This window comes from Tiliqua scincoides, chromosome 3, assembly GCF_035046505.1.
Source record: "Tiliqua scincoides isolate rTilSci1 chromosome 3, rTilSci1.hap2, whole genome shotgun sequence".
NCBI lineage: Eukaryota > Metazoa > Chordata > Lepidosauria > Squamata > Scincidae > Tiliqua > Tiliqua scincoides.
Window position 1 is genome coordinate 233,206,532 of NC_089823.1, and position 20,837 is coordinate 233,227,368.

General features: G+C 45.5%; 1 pseudogene; it reads left to right on the top strand.

The window, feature by feature from the left end:
• Positions 1 to 3,462: 3,462 nt before the first annotated feature.
• Positions 3,463 to 20,586, top strand: LOC136645324 (methylcrotonoyl-CoA carboxylase subunit alpha, mitochondrial-like; annotated as a pseudogene).
• The last annotated feature ends 251 nt before the right edge of the window (positions 20,587 to 20,837 follow it).

Here is a 20,837-nt window from a genome sequence, read left to right on the forward strand (position 1 = left end):
ACTGATTCACAGTAGAGCAGGTGGAACGTAAACCCTCTGTCATGATGACCACATGGCACTGCCCAGCATAGCTTGACCCTGTTGAAAATGGAGAAGAATTAGGGGTGCACTAGTGAGTCACAGGTAGCTGTACAATGGCCTGGTCCTTCAAAAGAGGCATGATTTGAGGAAGGAGGGTGCGGGGGGGGGGTACTAACTGTGGGGCAAGCCACCCACTCCTCTGCATGGCTACCACTTCCAGAGGCAGTAGTGGTTGTACTCACAGAAGAGAGACCAGCAAATAGTGGTATTGGGGGGGATTTCCCCCCCAAATTGAAAAGCCCTGATATAGAATGACCCCAAGATCTCTCTCTCTCTCTCTCTCTCTCTCTCTCTCTCTCTCTATTAATTACCACCATCAAGTCAGTGTATGTGGGAAGTTGGAATTTTTGACTCCAAGTGGTTTACACTTAAGTCATTCTGCCCAACGTTGCATATACGCAACAGGGATCAAATGTGTCCACCTGTGGACTGTGCAGAAAATTTGTCATTTGTCATTTTGTTGCATGTTCAGCCAGAATCCTATTTGCTTCTCCTTCTCCATTTTCTGAATGGGTTCAAATGTCCATTCTGAAGGCTGAGTTTACTCGGTCATTTTACTAGCTTGATTGTAAGAACATAAGAACAGCCCCACTGGATCAGGCCATAGGCTCATCTAGTCCAGCTTCCTGAATCTCACAGCGGCCCACCAAATGCCCCAGGGAGCACACCAGATAACAAGTATAAAATTGTTATCGTAGATTGGCCAACTTTTTTTTAAACAATGTTTCCTGTCTCTAGTAACTATTTCCATCTCAGGAAAAGCTTCATTTGATGAATGTGTACCTTTGTTCACTACAACTGCATACTGTTATTTTTCCTTTCCATGCAGAAAATGGATTTGGGCACTTGAAGGCAAGAGGTATGCTTCTACAACAAGTAAGTGGTTTTGGTTATTTTCTTCATAGAAAATATTTTTAGTGTCAACTTTTTTGGAACATTAGCTGTTAAATAATTCCTTTATTTAACAGCTATTTAATTTCCTTTATTTTACTGAGAGCCAAGATGGTATACCAGTTCTGGAGTTGGCCTTAGTCCTGGAAGATCCAGGTTCAGACCCGAAGCTTTCTGGGTGACCTTGGGCCTCTCACTCTCAGTCTCACCTACCTCCCAAGGTTGTTGTGAGGACAAAAGGAGGGGAGGAAGCATGTACACCACACTGAGATCCTTGGAGAATGAGCAGAATAAAAATGCGAAAAACTTTCTGTCACTTTTGCTTGAATTGCTTTGGATGTTTTTGCAAACCTGCAAATATCTTGCTTAGTAGAGATGAAAGGGCAACAAGTGTTATGTACTTTGAGTACTAATTCCACTTTGTAATCTCTGTGTGAGTCTGATTTATTTTGTGAAGAACATGTAATCTAAGGGTGCATTCCTAACCCCTTATGTCAGTGCTTTCCAGCACTGACATAAGGGCAATGCAGCTCTGAGGTAAGGGAACAAACATTCCCTTACTTTGAAGAGGGCTCCGTGAGTGACACCCAACTGCAGGATGCAGCACATGTCCCATTGGCACCTCTATGCCAGAGCTGGGAAGCACTGATGTAAGGGGTTAGGATTGTGCCCTTAGAAAGGTATGCTCCAGTATTCTAATCTACTAGTTATAAGCTGTAAAAATAATGTCTTGTTCCTTTGACAGTTTCTTTTCTATTTTACTTTAAAAATAAACAAAAACACAGAACAAAGAAATATTGAGAAGATCCTTGTTGCAAACCGAGGAGAAATAGCCTGCAGGGTGATGCGGACTGCCAGGAAGATGGGGGTGAAGTCTGTGGCTGTTTACAGTGATGCCGACAGGAATGCAATGCACGTAGCAATGGTAAAATGTTGGTTAAGAATTTTAAGGCCAGGTGTGGAACTACACATTTGTGCCTACGTGATTTGCGCTAAATCAGACTGTTGTACTGTCTGGTCCACTCTCATCTTTCTGGTCTTAGCCGCTCCGGGTCCCTTTGGGGAGAAGGGCGGGGTATAAATAAAGTTTATTATTATTTATCATTATGTCTTGGGTTGGAGGCTCTGCAGCCTGCAATTCTTTCAGTAGAGATGTTGAGCTTGAGTCCTCATGCATGCAAAGCATGTGCTTTGCCACTGAGCTGTGCTGCGCCCCCCCCCCCCCAATGTGGCAGAGTTTTCACAGATATTACAGAAGGGTTTGCTGGACTAGGACTCCTGAACTCTAAATGAAAATCGCTTTTTAATGAACGCCTTAGCTGAGCTGTGAAGGTTTGCGTTCGTTAATGCAAAAGAATTCTGTATCTGGGAAAGTGTGGCTTGTCTAGCGGAGTGGATTTAGATTTGTTCTGGGTCCCTGTAGTTATTGGAAAACCAATCTACAGATCTACAGCCCAATCCTACCTAAACACCTCTACGGCAATGTAGCTGTGCCACAGGAGCATCCTGTGTGGGGCAGGAGGAGTCCTGGAGGTCTCCTCTAGGTAAAGGAATGTTTGTTCCCTTGGCTGAGGGTAAGTTTCCACTGCTGTGGTGGGTGTACTTAGTGGTGGTGGGTGTACTTACTGTCAGCAGGCACAAGCTGGACCTGGGAAGGGGGATAGGATATTAACGAAGCTGCTGCCGCTGCTACCAGCCTCTTCCTGGCCTCAACACAGCCCCCTTCCTGCCCCATTCTGCCCACCCCCAACACACTGCCCGTCCCCACATTGACTTACCAGCACCAGGGCTTTCCTGCTTGTGCGTGGCCATGACTGGTTGCAGTGGTGGCCTAACCGCACAGAATGATGGGTCATGCTTTGTGATCTCTGCAAAGAATGCTGTGCTGCTGGAATGTGGGTTCCAGCAGTGCAGCAGGCCCGGATAGTTGGATATGAGTCATGCTGTATTAAGGGCTATTCCAGTCTTTGGTGAAGGGCAGGGGCGGACATATTAAACTGTTTCATAAGGTTACAGTCCTTTGCACGTTTTTACTCGCTTTAAGTTTTATTGAATTCATTGGGAATAACTTCTGAGTAAACATGTAAGAATAGGCTGTAAATTGTGGTACTATTTGTCCAGCCAATGAAGTTCTGCTTTTTGTGAACACTAAAGTTGTTTTGGAATGGAATTCTAGAGTTATTCTGTCCTTTCTGTTCCTGATGTAAAGTCCAGTAGTAACGTAAATACAATAGTGTGTCTGCTTCTTTCACTACAGGCTGATGAAGCATATTACATTGGCCCAGCACCATCTCAGCAAAGCTACTTGGCCATGGAAAAGATCATTCAGGTGGCCAAAAAGTCAGCAGCTCAGGTATGATCAGCAGCTCAGGTGGCTGGGACTGTAACTCAACTGGCCAACTATCTCTGTGGTGCTTATACATCATTGAAAGAGGTCACCTTGGAGCAAAGTCTGCCTGGCCTTCAAAATTGAGTTTCTGTTGGACGGACATGTCTTTAGCAGCAATGGAAGCTCTTGCAGGCATGGAGTTTTGTTCTACTACTGTTGAAGTAGCAGCCTATAGCTGCATCTGAGTCCTACATGCTACTTCAGCTTTGTGTTTTTCATTTTGAAAATTCCAGATGTCCTTTTGGAACCAAACCTAGGCCCCAGTTCTCATTGCTTTTGTTGCTCCTGGTTTTTTCCCCAATATTCCCCTGAGTGGCTTGTCGGAACTAAATGGGGAGTGCTCCTTCCCACATGTGTTCTTCCCGTAAGCGCGAATCAGTTGGAGAGGACCTGCTTCATATCCTGTCCTTCAGTGAGGGTACAGAGCAGTGTCTTCTCCATGGTGGCCCCTGCACTGTGGAATTTGCTTCTGTGTGAGATCTACCCAGCGCACTCTGGGCTGTCTTTTCGGGGCTAACCAAAAGTGTGTTAGTTTTTACAAGCCTTTTCATTTAGCTAAAATATTGTGTCTTCTTTTGATTGACATTCTGAGTGGTTTTGTTGGTTTAAACTTTTGCTGGTGTTTTAGCTTTAGTTTTAGATTTTTAAAAACTTTTAGTGTGGATTGTATGTTCATTTATATTTTTAGCTATGTATTTGTTTCATAGGCATTTATTTCCATCTACTAAGGATTCAAATACATAGACTGGGAAAAGTTGTGTTTTTTTAATTGCTGATGGATCTCGCTAGGCTGAATAAACTCACCCAACTTTCTAGTTTCACCAACATGACTCAGCATGCTGGAAAGCAAGTGTAAATATGCATATTTTTGTTATAGGAATATGGGGCATCATGCACTGTAAACACTTAACAAGACTGCGTTTCCCATGTTTAATTCTATGTGGGCTTTCTTAAGAAACTATGAGAAATCAGGGCACACTGTAGACTACCCACATAATGCGCTCCTAATAGGCTGCATCCCCCAGAGAAAAGGTTGCTGTTTTTCAAGTCAAGTACAGCTTCTGAACAGGCTCCAAGGACAAACCATTACATCTTACATCACCTTACGGCAGGCAAGTCTCATACCATGTGTTATTGGTGTTCCCTATTTTAGGCTATCCATCCAGGCTATGGCTTCTTGTCAGAAAACACAGAGTTTGCAGAACTGTGCAACCAAGATGGAATCATTTTTATAGGTCCACCTTCATCTGCCATCCGAGATATGGGCATTAAGAGGTACCCAGTTTTGTTGCATGGCTATGTCTATTGTACCTAGTCGCTTAGTGGAAATGTTAAGCTTTACAGTGTATTTTGTATCCTGACTGTGAGTTTGAACTTTGTTTTGAAAATGTGTGCAGCAATTTACATAGAGCAATTTTATAGGCTTTTCATAGGTCAGAGAATAATATGAAAATGGAAAAATATGTTAAAACTGCATAGATATCATGTGCTGATCACAACTGGATTGGTTGTTTCCACACAAGAAAACTGTAAAATTTGAAGCAATGCCACATTGCATGAGTAAAATGAAGCACATGCTTGTAGACCTTGAGGTGTGCAATAAAAGTTAATTAGTTAATCATTGCTAGTATAAAATAATATTCTTTTGAAGCACTTCCAAGGCCATCATGTCAGCTGCTGGAGTCCCTGTGGTTGAAGGTTACCATGGTGAAGATCAGTCTGACAGTTGCTTGCAAGAACAAGCCCAAAGAATCGGGTATCCGGTCATGATCAAAGCTGTTCGTGGAGGTGGAGGAAAGGTAGGGACAAAGAAATGCATTCTTTATCTGATATTCCTAAACAATATCACACTCCACAGTTTTGCTGCTCTGGTAAAGAAACACATGGAATGTGATTTCATTCTGCTAGTGCTACAACTCAAATCATGGTTTCATTCTGAACTTGCCTTTATTATCACTTAAGGCACCAGTGTATGTTTGTCCTGTTTTTAGATCAGGGCACCAAGCATGAAGGATCTGGTTTTTCAAACTTCATCTTACTGTGTCTTCCATAAGGTCACAAGATACCTAAGGAGGTCAACTTAAGAACTGTAGTTGCCAGTTTGGGGTTTCTCCATAATTGTAGCAGATATATCCATATGATGTACTTGGGGACACTTTCACTGTGATGTTCTTAGCAGTAACTGATTTGAAGGTAGCCTGGATGGTGTTCCCTGTTAGTTTGATTTATAATGAGAAGGTTACTGAGATCTTAATTGTTTGCTTTTTTTCTCTCTATACTTATTTTCTTGTTTTTTCCCCCCTAACAAATTGCTTTTTTTCTTTATGCTAGGGCATGAGGATTGCTCTGTCGGATAAAGAATTTCAGGAGCAACTGGAATCAGCCAGGAGAGAAGCAAAAAAATCTTTCAATGATGATGCCATGTTGATAGAGAAATTTGTAGATAAACCAAGGTGACAAGAACATCAGTGTATCTGTAACCTTTTTAGGAGTTGTGCAGGAAATGGGGAGTAAGGCCTTCAGTGTTTACCCACTCAGCTATGATCCTCAGCTAGTCAAGGGTACACCTCAGGGCTTCTCTGGCCATGTACAGAAGGTCCCCAACTTACAGGCATTCACATTACAAACATCTGACTTATGAATAGGCTCAGTCAGAGCTTTGATGTAAGTGACCCTAACACAACAGAAACTGCTTGGAGGCAACCCAAGCAGTTCAGTAACTTTGAAAATCTGAAGGTTCCTGGGGGAAGAAGGGAGGGAGGAGATGAAGGAAGCAGTCAGTGTGGAGCGAACGCTCCACTTTCACTTGTGAAGCTTCGGGGAGCCCTGCGGACAGCCGCGCAGGGCTCCCTGCATGCCCAGGAGGCTACAGGAGGCTCTGGTAAGCGTACCCAAGCCCCTGCATCCCCCCTGAGTGGTGCGATGCTGGGGATCATGCCGCTGCCTCTTCCCTGCCTCCTGGCTGCCTCCTGGCTGCCCCTGCCCTTAAGGGGAAACAGGCCAGGGCCCACAGGCTGGGGTGTTGTGACGCCCCAGTCTGAAAAGCCCTGATGTACTGTAAGATAAAAAGTGGGCCCTGAAAGGAGGCAACTCAGAATAATAAAACAAAGCCACATTTTACCACCACGAAGCAGGAAAGGATGAAGGTGAGGGTTAAAGCTGAGTTTGATCGAAGCACCCTACAGCTGGCATCTACTCTCTTTAGAGAGCAAACACTGAGAAAAACTTTACAGTCTCAGAACGCGAGCCCGGGATTTTCTGGTCAGAAGTAAGTCCCAATATATTCCGTAGGGCTTACTGTTAGGAAAGTGTGCATAGGATTGCAGCCTAAATCTTACAGTGTAATTATGATTAATGTGACTAAAATTAAGGCCAGAGGCACATGATAGCGCTGTTCTGTGTTGTAATTGCTTTGGCCCAGTGTGTACCCAGGAGTCTTGCTTTTGCTCATAGGCAAGTCTTTGTCATTACACTGGCTCCCCAAGTGAAAGATGCTTGTGTTGGTGCTTTCACACAGGCTCAGTGCACTTTGGTGGTGGTTTCGCACAGACACGATAATGCTGGACCAACAAGAACTGGATGTTTTGACTTAAGTACAGATCTCTGGGACCTGACCTGTACTTAAGTAGGGGCTTAGTGTAACAGGTTGTGTACATCAATAGGCCTTGTGTCATACATGTTTTGTTTTTTCAATCCAAAACAGGCACGTAGAAGTCCAGGTATTTGATGATCAACATGGCAATGCAGTCTATTTGTTTGAAAGAGATTGTAGTATACAAAGAAGACACCAGAAAATTATTGAGGAAGCTCCAGGGGTAAGTGGCCCGTTTCAGAGGACAGGGACTCTCTGGGCAGTCACATTGTCTGCCCAGCGTCCCAGAAGGCCACATGCCAGGACATCTGGGCAGACATGACTACCCAGAGTGTTCCTATCCCCCAATTAAGGGGGACTGTGTGGCTCCTGGGTGGAACTGAAAGGTCCATCACTTGGTGAGTGGATCTGGCCCCCGGGTCGGGGTTCACGTGGTGCTGGTGTAAAGTTATACTAATTTCAAAGACTTCAGAATATACAGGTTATACATGCACACACATACCACTCTAACATGCCATCTAGCCTAGTATTCTGTCTTCAGGCAGTGCTCAGTATTTCCTTCCTTTTTCTGAAACATCAGGGAGAGCTATTTGTTCTAACCTGATCTGGTCTACCTCTTGAGAATTGCCATATCAGTGGCATTTCCTGGCATCTAAACAAGTCTAAAATGTACTTACAGAAGTACTGCGTTCTTGATTTCACCATGGCAGGGATGTTCAGCAATTGTGGTCTGGGGCAGATCACCGTGTAAGCTTGGCCTTATCTTTAGATATCCACTTAAACTATTTGTGTCTCACCCTTTGGTTCAGCTCCAGAACCGCTTCCAGAATGCTTATGCATTTGTTTTATTTATTGGGTTTTACAGTCTTTTAAAACAAAGCAATTAATAAAACAGTAGCGCAGCCAAAAAATGACAGTTAAATGTTATCTACCCTGGAAAATCGGATATAAAAACTTATTTTTTGAATGTGGTTCTGTGGGACTACTGACACTGCCAAAATCCCCCAGAGTGTGTGTGTGTGAGGGGAATAAAAAAGACTTAATCTAGGGCATATTTTGTGTAAATCTTAAAGTAGCAGTGTTGGCTCCCAGTCTGTTTGGGGACACAGTTCAAAATACTAATTTAACTAAAGTTTACTTTTATTTAGTATGTAAGTTTACTTAAAGTTTACTTAAAGTAAACTAGTAAAATATTTTAAGTTTAAAGTATTTTTAATACTAATTCAAATACTATAAACTTTGAAAGCCCTGAACAGCTTGGGATCTCTCACATGAACCACCTGAATATTAAGATTATCCTTGGACGATCCCCTCTAGGATTCCTTGCCTTTGTGGTGAAGCAGATGGTGATGGGGAGAGGCCTTTAGGGTTGTGGTGTCCTAGCATTGAAATGGTCTTCCCTATGAGGCTCAGCTGGTGCTGATACCTTTTTGGCATTGCATAAAGAACTTGTAGATGATCTGCACCAAGGACTTGACAGGGAGAGTATACCCACTTGGACCTCTTGGTGGCTTTCAATATCAGCGACTGTGATCTCCTTCTGGGCCAGTTGACTGGGTTGGGACTTGGAGGCTGACAGCCCAATCCTATCCACATTTTCCTGGGAGTAAGCCCTATTGACTCTAATGGAACTTACTTCTGAGTAAACATGCCTAGGATTGGGCTGTTAGTTGCCTTGAGCATCCCACTTTTAGGGGAGGAAAGATGGGATATAAATATTTTAAATAAATGTAACATTATTTCAAACCTTCTTAGCCAGGGATTAAACCTGAAGTGAGAAGGAAACTTGGAGAAGCAGCTGTGAGGGCAGCTAAAGCCGTGAACTATGTTGGAGCAGGTATTGCAAACTTTGGTTATTTCTGATGCTGTGTTCAGATTTCTGTGAAAGAGAGGATTGGAGCCAGGGGAGATCAGGACCATGCAGCTGGAGGAGGGTTTCCCACATAACATTTGCCTGATATGAATTAAACCCCCCTGCAAGCTATTGTTTGCCCTTTTGAGGCAAGCAGCAACTTGAGGGGCATTGACACCAGGAAAACAGTCCAAGAGAAAAGCTACATGCACCACCTCTCATAACATTGCAGTCCCAGTCCTTTTCAGCCCCACCCTAGCAAGGATTTACAAAAGATCTGATTGTGGCTTTCTAACATTTTGTCATGTTTAGCGCTTCGGCATGAGTGTTGCCCAAAAATGATAGGCAGTGTGAGGAAATTAACTGATTTTAGTTCCACCTTGAGTGGAAAAAAATTGTTTCATCAGCAAACGCAACTTTTAAAATCAGTCACTTCCAACTTCTGCATGTTGGTCTCTCTTCTTGTTCTCAGTTTCCTTGAATGCCCCCTTTTCCTAACCAGAGTGGCTCCGCCACTAACTGAAGACTTTTGTGTACCCAGCTTCTCTGTTAATAGGCAAGCTGAAGAGCACAAAAAAAAGGTCCCAAGTGCCATACAGTAGCGATTGGAAACAGCTTCAAAAACATTAACACATCTGAATAACTTTTTAAGGTTATATAGTTTGAAAGAGAAATATTGGAACCAGGGTAGGGTCTGGCCATTCTGAAGGATCATCAAGCAGTTTCGTGATATTCTGAGGTGGTTTATTGAAAAAATTCAATTTGAATCCTGTGATAGGGATGCTGTAGGTTATGCTGGAATCCTGAGTTTTTCTGGGACTTGTTTAGACAAAGCATCCCCACATCTGTGGAATGTAATGTCCTCTAAATGTTTTAGGAACAGTGGAATTTATCATGGATAGTGAACATAATTTCTATTTAATGGAGATGAACACCAGGCTGCAAGTGGAGCACCCAGTTACAGAGATGGTCACAGGGACTGACCTTGGTGAGTGGCAGCTTCGGGTAAGGACTTATAAGGGGCAGAGGCCATCAGTTTGAATCTTGGGTGGCAAAACCCTTTGCTACCTGTGCAGAAAATCCAATACCTGAAATATTGAATCTTCAGTCTTTTTGTCTGACCTGATTAGGAAGTGGACTGTAATTGAGAGGCTGTGGTGAGCTGCCTGCATGGTATACAGAGCTTATGCACCTGCACTGCTGCCTGCAGCCTGTCAGTGAAGCTCAGTACTGGTTGCATCTGGATAACTCTAGAGAGAGGTTCGGTTTAAAACCAGAAGAGCAAAAAGCTGGGCTTGAGATTGGAAGGTTTAGAGCAGTGCTTTTCAACCAGTGGTGCCAGATGCAGGGGAAAGCACTAGGATGCAGGTCTCTTGTTGTCTTGTGTGCTTCCTGAGGCATTTGATGGGCCACTGTGAGTCACAGGAAGCTGGACTAGTGGGGCCTATAGCCTGAACCAGTGGGGCTCTTCTTATGTTCTTATGTACCACTAGTGATACCCCACAATGTTGCAAGTGGTCATTGGCCCTGCTGCTCTGGTGAGCACTCACCTGCCTGGTCCTCAATTGAAGTGGAGATGACTGATTGGCAAAGTAAACCAGCAAGTATGATGTGACCGCACAGTTGCATTAAGGTTGGGACTTTGCTCTGCATCTTCCTTCCCCAAATCATGCTTCTTCTGAAGGATCAGGTACTTTGCCCATTCCTGGGCAGAACTGTTTTCCTTGATGGCATAGGTGGTACACCACAAAAGTGATACCCACAAAAGGTGACACTTAGAAAACAGACACTTGGAAAAATAGATAGATTGAAAAGCCCTGGTCTCTTAAACAGAAGATGTGATCAATATGATTCACTGTGGGAATGGTTTTCAACATTGTAAGTTTATTTGGTGAGCTGAAATGTGCTCTTCTAGGAACAGAGAACCTCAAGCCATTATGTAAAGACTAGCCAGTATATTCAGGATTTTTCTCTATTTATATATATTTTTTAACCAGTGATACCTCGATATCATAAAGATGGCACTCTGGATCCCAGAAAATAAGCAGAACTGCTTTTCTTTACAGGTTGCTGCAGGAGAGAGGATCCCTTTAATGCAGGAAGAGATTTTGCTCAAGGGGCATGCATTTGAAGCTAGGATCTATGCTGAGGATCCCAACAACAACTTCATGCCAGGAGCTGGTCCCTTGTTGCATTTGTCCACACGGCCTGCCGACAGCTGCACTCGGATTGAAACTGGGGTAAGACAAGGTAAAACCAAAACTCGGCATTACAAATATGTATGAGGAATACTGTTTTAGGATTTCATATACTACACAGAAGATTCTTTTTAAAGTAGTTTTAGGAAGCATTTGGTTCTGGAAAAACCCTAGACATGTCTATTGATAAATCTCTATTTGAAGTTCTCTTTAGAAATTTATCTGTATATGTATTGAATTCCTTCTGTCTCATCCATTGTATCTGGGATTTGGCATAAGGAATGCTTTTGGAATAGAATTGTGATACTAGAAGAGACCTGAACTCCGTTGCATGGCAACCCCCAAATAATAATAATAATAATAATAATAATAATAATAATAATAATAATTAATAATAATAAACAACTTTATTTCTATCCCGCCCTTCTCCCCGAAAGGGACCCAGGGCGGCTTACAACATGTTAAAAACAGATTCAAAACATAATTTAACAGCGAATAAAAACATATTAAAACACATTAACAGATACCATAAAAACAGTAGTCAGATAAAAAGTCAGATAAAAAGAGCAAAACACAGCAAATCATAGAGGAATCAGGCCTGTAAAAATACTAAAAGATATAAAAAAGATGTTTAAAAGGCCATGAACTCAGAAGGCTTGTTTAAACAAAAAGGTCTTCAGGCCTCGCCGAAAAGTCTCAAGAGAGGGAGCCATTCTCAAGTCAAGGGGAAGGGAGTTCCATAACGTTGGTGCCACTACTGAGAAGGCCCTATTTCTTGCCGCTGCCCCACATACCTCCTTAGGCGGCGGCACTTGTAAAAAGGCCTTCTCTGATGACCTAAGAGGACAAGCTGGATTGTACGGAAGTAGGCGATCTCTGAGATACCCTGGCCCAGAGCAGTATAGGGCTTTAAAGGTCAAAACCAGCACCTTGAATTGGGCCCAGAAATGAATGGGCAGCCAATGCAGCCCCCGGAGAAGCGGGCTGACAGAGTCAAACCGCCTACCTCCAGTGACCACACGGGCCGCCACATTCTGCACTAATTGCAGTTTCGGAACCGTCTTCAGGGGCAGCCCCACATAAAGCGCGTTACAATAATAACGCTTTAATAATCCTACAAATCTACTGTAGGATTCCTTATAAACTGGTGACTAGATGCTGGAGACAATCTCAATCATATTCTGTTGGTGAGCTTTCCAGGGGCATCTAGTGATCCATTTTTGGAGACAGAGCACTAGGCTACATGGACATTTTGGTTTTATCCAACAAGGCAATTCTGCATTCTTACTGGCTTTCCCCTCCATATTAATCTGTATAGCTGTATTGTCACAGCATGGCACCAAATATCTTTTTATGGTTATGTGAGGCCTCCCTGTGGGGGGAGGGGAGGGGAGGGCCCGCCCTCCCTTTCTGAGGGGGAACCCCTTGTGGAGGCTTCAGAACAGTTCACCAGAAGAAGGGGGGTTGTGCCACCCGGTTCCCCCTCTTTGGGTTGGCAACATTTGCCAGTCAGGAGCAGGGGCTGCTAGCAGCAGATCCTCCTGGCTGCTCTTCTGACTCCCAACTGCCTGGTCATCCCTGGCCTCCAGGTTTATGTAGGGCAGACCCCTCCCCCTTCCCTCACAGGGATGGTACAAAAAGGGCCTGTCTCTGGGACTGCCCTCCCCTGGGATTACCACAACTCCTCCTCTTCCTCTCTCTGTTCCCCTCCCACCTTCTCTCACCTGGAGCTGCCAGGGTTGTTCCTGAGAGGGCTGGGAAGGCTGCTGCCTCTGCTCTGGTCCCTGCCTTTGGGTTTGGGCTGGCCCTGTAGCTCTGCAGATGACATCGGGAGGTCCAGTTGTGGTCCCCCGATGTCATAGCCAGGTGCCCTGACTGGTAAGGCAGGTCCTGGCTGGCTGGGCGAGGGAGTGCTCCCCTTTTCCCCCGAGGCAGGGGAGGGGCGACTGCCCAGCAGCTGTATGGCCTGCGTCCTGTTTCCTCCTCCCTTCTCCAAGGCAGAGGGAGAAGCGGGGGGTTCAGTGCGCCGTGTCCCTCTGCTGCAGTTTGCCGCCTACAGGAGTGCCCAGGCAGCCTATGGGGAGGTGGCCCCATGTTCTACCGGCTTCCTCCCTGATCCTCTGGCCCAGAAGCCTTCTCGCTGGGTAAGCTGGGGACTTGTGGGAGGAGGGGAACCCCGACAGGTTACTCTGCTGAGATGGTTGCAGTGGCAAATGTGGTGGACTAACAGCCCAATCCTGTCCTTTCTCCCCCTTGCAGGTGCAGCTGTGCCAAAGACAGGTGCATTGTATCCAGTGTGTGTGTGGGGTGTGCAATTGAAAGGCTTTTAAAGGGGATTTAAATCCCTTTATGACTCCATAAGCTGCCTGCTCTGCAATTGGTCTCCTCAGACCTACACCAGCTATTTCTCTGGCAAAAGTTCAAGGAGAGAAAGGATCCGGCATGTGCTGTTGTCACCAGACCCACTCCCTCCATGGTGTCCTCCACCCCTTAAGAACATAAGAACATAAGAACAGCCCCACTGGATCAGGCCATAGGCCCATCTAGTCCAGCTTCCTGTATCTCACAGCGGCCCACCAAATGCCCCAGGGAGCACACCAGATAACAAGGCACCCCTTTCCAGCACTCCTGCTGACTTACTTGTTTCAGTGGGTGGCCAGCGTTTTGGCAGCACACATGGGAATGCTCTGCCCTTCTTGCCAGCGCTACTCAGCGTGCTGCTGGAGTTAACTTTTTGGCCGTTTTGCAGCAGACACTGCCAGTGGAACATGCGTTCTACTGGTGGTGGAGCCCAATAGGATTGGGCCGTAAGCTCTGCTTATGGTCCCCAAGAACCAAGGAAAATAAATTTCTTTGGTCTGTCTGATAGTGTCAAAATGGGAAGGGCTTTGCATTGGTTTTTGATGAGCTGGTTAGTTTGCTGCTTCCCTAGACCAGGTTATTCACACCTGAACAAAAGGACAAGGATGGATGGTGTGTGTGTGTTGCTAATGCTGGCAACAAGTTCTAATTATTTTTCATAAATTCCTAATGCAGGAGATGAGGTTTCTATTTACTATGACCCAATGATTGCTAAACTGGTTGTCTGGGCAGAGGATCGTGAAGCTGCGTTGAGGAGACTAAGATACTGCCTTCAACAGTATAATGTAAGTATAAGAAGTCTAGCAGGATTTGAGTCTGTCTAATGGAGAGTACACAGTAAGTAAATGCTATTGCAAATGTTTTTCAGTGTCTGGCAGCCCAATCCTAAGAGGCAACCCATTCCTGAGCTGCCCGGGGCACCCCTGCTCTGTGGCACCACGAGGGCTGCCACCGAATCCAGCGCCTTCCGCGCTACCGCGGGAGGCACCTCGTGAGTAGGGGACATTTGTCCCCTTCCCCTGGGTAAGGGAGGCAGCCCCGCAGTGGGGCTACTCTCTTTAGTGGTGCCCAAAGGGCACCGCTAAAGTAAAGGCACTCGTGTAAGGCACGCAGCCTGCACGAGCGCTTAGGATCCCGCGGCGCAGAGCTCCGCAGATCCTCTCCCACCCACCCCCAGGCACGCCTCTGGCACGCCCCCCTCCCCGCTTCACGCTGGCCTCCCCCCTCCCTGGAACGCCCCCCTCCTCACCCCATTTGCCGTTCCACAGTCCGGTGGTCGCAGGCACCACCAAGCTGCGGAACGCAGGCGCCCACCGGGCAGTGGCTCAGCACTGGCTGGAGCTGAGCCACCTCCGGTGGGAGCCTGGCGGTAAGCCCCGCAAATGTGCCTTATGGCACGTTTGCGACTATGGTCCATGCCATGGAGGTGCAGTGCAGACCACAGGATTGGGCTCTGAGTTAGTTATGTCAGTTGCTGTCCTTATATGCTGAGAGCTATTGAAATCCTCAATATGGACCTCAACAGGTGGACCTCAACAAGTGGGAAACACTGGCTTCTGAGCAGCCCACTTGGAGGCAGGCTGTGCAGCATGGCCTTTCCCAGTTTGAAGAGACACTTGGCCAACAGGCTGAGGCAAAGAGGCAAAGAAGGAAGGCCCACAGCCAGGGAGACAGACCAGGGACAGACTGCACTTGCTCCCAGTGTGGAAGGGATTGTCACTCCCGAATCGGCCTTTTCAGCCACACTAGACGTTGTTCCAGAACCATCTTCTGTCCTAGTACTGAACTTGCAGGATTAGCGCAGAATAGCAACCCTAAAATTCCAAAGTTATCCTTTGGGATATTTCAAGTAAGATTTGATATGATTTCATTTGGGTCCAGCGTCTAATGTAATCTCCAAGATTTGCTAACTTAGGCTTCCCCTCCCCAGTGCTGGCAGAGCTTCTTGTAACCCAGAGAGGGCCCACGTGTTCATTTAAGTACCGCAGACACTGCAATGCGCCATGTAAACAGCCCCTCCCCTTTGCCGTTGGAGCCATTTGGGACAGCAACAGCAATGCGCAGGTGCTCACCCGAGCACCTGTGCATTGCCTTCACTGCCCCAAATGGCTCCAACAGGAAGGGGGAGGAGCCACTTACATGACGCATTGTGATGCCTGCCATACTTACTGTACTGCCCCCCCAGCTATTCTACTGTCTAGTTCAACACATGTTGTTCAGTCAGAGCTGAACACTCTTGGAAACTCCTACCCTTGCCATATTTCCAAAATAAATTTAAAATACACTTAACTTCCTCATTCCAGTGCAGCGTTGTCAGAACCACCGCCTTGTTGAAAGGCATATCTGCCTATCTGAACATTTAGCATGAAGCTCTGTGGCTGATTTCTCTCTTTCTTACATTTCGTCAGATGTGTTTGTTCTTCTCTCTCCACAGATCGTAGGACTGAGCACCAATGTGGATTTCTTACTGAGCCTTTCGGGCCACCGGGAGTTTGAGGCTGGAAATGTTCACACCAATTTTATCCCTCAGTACTATGATGAGTTATTTCCACCCCAAAAGGCGATATCGAAAGTGGCCTTATGTCAGGCAGCCCTTGGACTCCTGCTGAAAGAGAAAATTGCGACAGAGGCTTTTAGAGTCCGATCAAGAGGTAAGGTTCTGCTGTCTTTTTCCTGTGAGAATACGTTACTTGTTAAGACTGCAAAAGTATCCAATGTGTAACCTGGTTGTTTTTTTTGGTTCACGGTCGTTAACAATGTGTGTTTCTGATCCAGTGATTGTTGCAGTCACTGAGACTCTGGATGCACGCAGAGTTATCTGCCTACAAGTTGTTTCAGTGGAGCATGCACACCACAGTATACAGGTGGATTGAGAAAGTGCTGCTTGCAAGAGCCCCGCTTACATATTGAAGTGTGATCAGGGCACATGCATTGGGGATGAATGTTGTTAACTTCATCTAATAAATGGAAGCAATATACAGCATTAACAACATCTCTTCTTGTATGTTTTTTGATGTTCTAGATAAGTTCTCTCCATTCGCATCCAGCAGTGGCAGAAGACTAAATATACTCTACAGCAGAAACCTGACTCTCCTAGATGGTGAAAATAGTAAGTGACTCGAAGAGAATTTGAATAATAGTTTTTATTCCCCTTGTGTATATTTGAAGAAACCAAGAGGAATGTAGAAACCTCCCTTAGGCTGAGTCCGGTCCACTGTTGCTGGCAGTGACTCTCCAGGGTTTCAGGCAGGAATCTGTCTTGGAGATGCTGCCAGGGAGTTGAACCTGGATTATTCTGTATACCAAGATGTGGTGTATCAGTGAGTGATGGCCCCCAGCTGTAAATTTACTCAAAATTGAATTATTTTTAATATATATTATAACAAATGGTAAAGATCACTTAGGCTACAGTCCTATTCACACTTTTCTGGGAGTAAGCCCCATTGAACAAAAAGGACTTACTTCTGAGTAGACCTGGTTAGGATTGTGCCCAAAGTTCTGAGTAGGCATGCATAGGATTGCACTGTTTGTCCAATCTCTACAGCATGATTATAGGCATCCTATATTTGCTTTCATCAAAGCTGCCCCTTGTTGTTTCTGCAAAGGCCTATTTAGTTGATGTTGCTCAACTTTAGGGATCTTGAGCTACATGCTTATGTAGTGTTGGAATAGGGCAGGGATGTCAAATATGTGGCCCGCAGAAACTTTTTATCTGGCCCTCAGGCTCTCAGCTGCTGAGCAGTGTTGAGGTGTGACTGCTGAAAGAGCAACCTGCAGGATAACTGGGCTTTCCCATATCTTGAAATATGCTCAAGATTTGTGTATTTTCTCTTCCGTCATTTGCAGCTAATGAGTTCCTAAGTGAGGAAAAATTGGTTATTTAAGGTTATGACCTGTTTAATGACATCACTTCTTACCTACTTACATCACTTCTGGCCCTCAGCGGGCATCATGAATGCTGTTCGGCCCACTGTATGAAATGAGTTTGACACCCCTGGAATAGGGGGTTAGGGGATTGTAGCAAGCAGGGCAATCTGCAGAAGAAACTTTTTCCTATAGTAAATTTCACCACTCAGCATGTTTGCTGCTTTCAGTAAACACTCACAGGAGCAGAGGCAGTTAAGGTTCAAAAACTTCTCAAATGTATACATCTTCTGAGCTATCAGAGGCTTCTGTAACTTAGGGAACAGAGAAATCTTTAGCACTTCTCTTTGTGTGGGTGTGAGCGGACACTGATCAGCCATGGCAGCCTATCATTGGGGATGGAACGCAACAGGCTTGCGTGCTGCCCTTCGATGGCCAGGAGCGTGGGAGAGACATATGTGTGAGAAAGGAAGTTGCACAAAGGGGCACCCCTCCTACAGGTACCATTAGAGGGCAGGCAAAGGAGTCTCAGGCAACCAGAGAGCACACCGCCCCCCAGTCCTACAGGTGCTATTACATCCATATTCAAACACTCAACTGTACTTTCAGTGAGCTGCTGAGGACTTCCATTAAATCAGGATCGGCAGTCTTTCCCTTTAAAGGGGCCAGGCATTTGACAATGACATTGCTGTCGAACGTCTTAATTACCAAGCACCAGGAAGTCACCTACAGAGTGCTTGGCTTGCGAGACAAAGTCTCCTACAGTTGTGGCTTGCTGGATGGGAAATAATAGAGCTGCCTGCCTCAGTTCACAGAGGGCCAGGCTTTGGTTGGCAGGCCAGATGGCTTCAGATAGCAGGCCATATCGGGCCCATGGGTTGCTGACCCCTGCATTAGTTGGACAAGATAGAGGAGAGGAGAAGTTAAAAGTATTTAAGTGACTATTGGAGAAAGGATGGTACACTATTTGCCGAGGAATTGTATCTGTAAGAAAGTCTGGGTAGTGGAGATAGTTGTGAATTTCCTTGTTCCAGGAACCCCCCCAGATACCAAATTCCATGGATAATGAAATCTGGGGCGGGGGGGGTCCACGTGGCACTATAATTATACCTATCTACGCTCAGCCCTCCAGAGGTCCATGTGGCCTCCCAGCCTCCTCAGAAGCCTCCTAAATGCTCCTGGAAGGCCAGCATCTGGGGGACCTTCTGAGGCACAGGGAGGTTGACCTCCCAGATGCAACTGGAATGAACTTCTGGGCACGTCTGGAAAGTACTCTGAGGCCCTCCTACTGCAGGTTCGGCACCCATGAATAAGTAGGGCCCACTGTATGATTTGAGAAAGGCAACATTTCTCCTGGCATAATAAAGTATTCCTTTTGTTTCACTGTCATCTCTGGTCAAGCAAGGTTTTGAAGCAGCGCAAAATCTACCAAACCTGTTTATGCCCAGGATTAGATTATTAATAAAATATTGTGTTTATTATCAGGAATGGGATGAATAGAGATCCCTCTTTCAAACCACCTCTGATAATATCTAAAAATAGATCCCCCATGAATACTGAGAGCCCACTGTATTATCTGTTTCCAATCTCCATATGGACCAACCACAAAACTGGTGAACAGAGAGCAGAAAATTCTTCTTGACAGAGAGATGGTTGTGGAAGAAAATCAGGCTGCAATCCTTTACACAGTTACCTGGGTGTAAGTCTGCTGAACACGACTTACAGTGCAATCCTATACATGCTTGCTTAGAAACGAGGGGGCTGACAACATAAGCTGTGCAAAACAGAGAGAAGAATGGGGGTAATAGAGGTGAAGATTTAAATGAGGCACAATTGGACTGTCATATAATTATGAGGCTTGTAGCATAGGTTACTTCAAGTCTTCTAAGTATCCTGTCTTTTTATTAACAGAAATAAACATGACTATAACCTGTCGGCATGATGGGTCATATGACATGCAGGTGAGCTTTTCTATCATATATAATTTGAATTACTTAGAGATCATCGCTGCAGTCTTAGCTTCTCTTCGTGACTCTTGGCCATTAATTATTTGACCCTGTTCCCCCAGAATGGAGTTTCTGCGAAATGAAGCAGTACTCACAAGCTAAAAGGGTCTGTCTGTCTGTCTGAGAAAGTCTGGGGGATTCTACCATAGAAGCAGTGGGGTGGGTTCTGTTGTTGGAATCTTGCCAGACCCACTACAATAATTGCAACTTCCCAAGGTGGGGTGGGGGCAAAGGAGAAAAAAAATGGCTCTTGATGTGGTGCTTTCTCCTGCCCAAAAGAGAGGAGCTGAGGTTTCTCTTGCACTTCACTTTAGCGCTTCCTTTTGTAGGGTGTCTGCAGGACTTACGCAGCAGAAGAAATGAGCCTGCTTGCATACTGTTCTGCCAGATTTCAAGGCCGAGCTCTGCCTAGAGAATTATGCCCACTTTCAGCTAATTAGCTGTCCTTCGTTCCCTAAAAATGACCCTAGCTCAGCCTTGCAGCACTGCTGGACCCCACCACCAGGGTAGCTTGCCTGTTTAACCTGCAGAGGTCTTCCTTTCTCCCTCTCCTGCCTTTGATCCTCAGCAGGCCTTGGGCATGGCAGCCCAACACCAATCTCAGTGTCTCCAGCAGTCTCCAAAGTCCATTCACCATTAATCCAGTCTCCTTCCTAAAGCTTTCCTCCTCCTGCTACTCACACCAAACTCTCCCTTCATCGGGTGCTTTTATGCCTGAGGGCCCTCATTGCCTCTAGTGGTTGCAGCTGTGCAACACACTCCATGCTTTAATGTCCAGGCCTTAACCCTTAAAGGGACCACTGCTGACACCACATCTACCTCCTGGCCAGATCTTCCACGATTCCAGTACACATTCGTGTAGTATAGCAATATGTTGAGGCATTAACCAGGTTGTGTGTTTGTGTGAAATTTAGAAGAGGAAACATCAAAATCTTGTTTTATGGCAAACTGGCTTAGAAATTACACTAAGTTTCTGGCAGTGTGGGGAGTAGCTGTTTGAGAAACAGAAGTCCTAGTTGCATAGTTCTTTGGGTCCTGGCCAGTGTGTGCATATCGGGAGTACATGTATGAATGCCTGCAGGGTTGTACAGCTACAACTTCGAATGCAACATGTGTCCCAAGCTTACCTGCTCTAAAGCAATACACGGACCAATGGATTAAAACCTGTACATGGTTTTTCCGATACAGGATGACTCTTTCCACGTTTCTGGGGACATTTCAAGAACTGGTGCTTCAGACTACATCAGATGTTCAATAAATGGAGTTGTTATAAATCCAAGTTGGTGGTGTTGGATGAGGCCATTTACCTCTTTTCACTGGTAAAATTTCTGTTTCGTTTGTCTGGAGAATAAAATACTCAGTCATGGAAATTAATTTTTAAAAGACAAATGGATTTGGATAAATGTCTTTATGTTTAGGAGGGCAGAATTGAATAAGAACATAAGAACATAAGAACAGCCCCACTGGATCAGGCCATAGGCCCATCTAGTCCAGCTTCCTGTATCTCACAGCAGCCCACCAAATGCCCCAGGGAGCACACCAGATAACAAGAGACCTCATCCTGGTGCCCTCCCTTGCATCTGGCATTCTGACATAACCCATT